Source organism: Mauremys reevesii, linkage group 12, assembly GCF_016161935.1.
Source record: "Mauremys reevesii isolate NIE-2019 linkage group 12, ASM1616193v1, whole genome shotgun sequence".
Classification (NCBI taxonomy): domain Eukaryota; kingdom Metazoa; phylum Chordata; order Testudines; family Geoemydidae; genus Mauremys; species Mauremys reevesii.
This window is the reverse complement of record NC_052634.1, coordinates 31440572-31442890: the sequence shown is the minus strand read 5'-3', so window position 1 is coordinate 31442890 and position 2319 is coordinate 31440572. Positions and strand designations below refer to the sequence as shown.

Below are 2319 nucleotides of genomic sequence, written 5' to 3'. Positions count from 1 at the left end.
CTCTGTCCCAGCCCACAGCCCCCTCCTATTCCCAGTGCCCCTCAATCCCAACCCACAGGTCCTCCCTCCTCACGCTACTCCTCAATCCCAACCCACAGCTCCCTCCTTCCCTCCAGCAGCAGGTGCTTCAGGCCCCCTCAGGAACATTTTCTTGCAAGGTTTCGTGTATGAGTCTGCATGTGGATTTTACAGTGTGTTGGAAATAGGTTGGGTTGCTTGCCAAAATGATCACTTTTGTCTGGTGTTGGATTCCCAGTCTCCATGTTACAGGAGCAGGAGAAATAAAGGGTTGTTATCCTTGTTGTGTGAATCGAGGTGTGTGAATCTGCTACTGTGCTTGGCAGACCCGATTGAGGACTCACCTCAATTCAATAGCACTTGCTAGGCAGGGGACAGGGGTTCCAAAGTCAAGTGGGCTGGGGTTTGGGGTTCAACACTAAAATTTAGCAAAAAGAACAGGAGTACTTGTGGCACCTTAAAGACTAACAAATTTATTTTAGCATAAGATTTCGTGAGCTATAGCTCACTTCTTTGAATGCATAGAATGGAACATACAGACAGGAGATATTTATACATACAGAGAACATGAAAGGTGGAAGTATGCATACCAACAGGAAAAGTCTAATCAATTGAGATGAGCTATCATCAGCAGGAGGAAAAAACTTTTGAAGTGATAATAAGATGGCCCATAGAAGGTGTGAGGAGAACTTAACATAGGAAATAGATTCAATTAGTGTAATGACCCAACCATTAACAGACTCTGTTTAGTCCAGTGTTAATTGTATCTAATTTGAATATTAATTCTAGTTCAGCATATTCTCTTTGGAGTCTGTTTTTGAAGTTTTGTTGCAAAACCGCCACCTTTAAGTCTGTCACTGAGTGGTTAGAGAGGTTGAAGTGTTCTCCCACTGGTTTTTGAATGTTATGATTCCTGATGTCAGATTTGTGTCCATTTATTCTTTGCGTGAGACTGTCCGGTTTGGCCAATGTACATGGCAGAGGGCATTGCTGGCACATGATGGCATATATCACGTTGGTAGATGTGCAGGTGTACGAGCCCCTGATTGCGTGTCTGATGTGATTAGGTCCTATGAGAAACACCCACTGAAGGTCACCAGCATGCAGGGTGGCTGCTGATGCTCTGTGGCCAACATCACAAGATGGTAGGAAAGCAGGGCCAGCCCCCATGGTGGGGCCTCTGACTGGTCCCACTCACGGTGCTCACTTTGCAGTGGGGCAGGAGATTTTACCCCAAGAGGCTTTTCTGAGCTGGCGAGAAGCAGAGAAACACCCAGGCTCTGAAGACGCTATGTAGCAAGTACCCTCCAGCACAGGGACAGGTGCACACGCTAGCCCGGGCAGCCGCCCATTTTCTTTGGCAAGTCAGGAAGGGCAAAGGCGAGACTGGAATCACCTGGTGCTTATGCCCCAGCCTTTGTGACGCCCAACCCCCAACTCCTTCCCGGGGCTGTAGCTGAAGCCGGAGCATTGGCCTGAGCCGCCAAGAAGAGGTTCCAGCCCTGAAGGGAGCAGGACTTTCAGCACAACAGTGAAACTGCAGAAACACAACCACCAAGGGACTCGAAACTTCAGTCTTCTGATCCACACTCAGACACCTTATCCATTAGGCCACATGGTAACATGAGAAAAACCCCTCCAAGCCCTTCTTTGGAAAAGGGGGACATTGTTCTTCTCAGGTCATCTGCTGAGGGGGGCCGACACTCTCTGGGCACAAGAAGTCGAGTTCCCAGCGACACATGAGACTTAATTCTCTGGAGCCAGGTGCAGGGCTTTGGCAGGGAGGCTCAGGCATGGGGGATTGGGGTGCAGCGGATGGACCGGCTGTCTAGGTGTGGAGATTTAGTCGCACTGAGGCACAGGAGGGAGGAGGAGGAGGAATCCTGCTGACAGGCAGTGGCTGTGCAGAAAAAGAGGAGGGGTTCTGGGGACTTTTTTTGCCTCTCATTTGCCGGCCTGCTCACTCTTGTGCTGAACGGTGAAGATGACCTCAACAAGCCCAGGTAGTTCAGTTGGTAGAGCATCAGGCTCTTAATCTGAGGGTCCAGGGTTCAAGCCCCTGTCTGGGTGCTCAGCTTTTAAGTTGCCTTGTGTGCCAGGAGCCAAATGATTCCTGGTGCTGCCCACCAGCCACATGCGGATTCCCAGAAGCTGTGGCCATTTCCTGGAGAGGTTCCTTTCCTCAGGAATCAGGAGAGAGGCCACATCCACAGGAGCAGGCCTAGAACACAGTGTCTCTGGCTGGCAGGAAGTGCTGTGGGGCCAGGTGCTGAGAAAGCCCAGAGGGGGAGCAGCAGAGAT

At 50.5% G+C, this 2319-nt stretch overlaps 1 non-coding gene across 1 annotated transcript; it reads left to right on the top strand.

Moving 5' to 3' along the window:
• The first annotated feature begins 2015 nt into the window (after positions 1-2015).
• TRNAK-CUU lies at positions 2016-2088 on the top strand. Its single transcript has one exon. It is a non-coding gene; the product is annotated as a tRNA-Lys (tRNA).
• Positions 2089-2319: the final 231 nt, after the last annotated feature.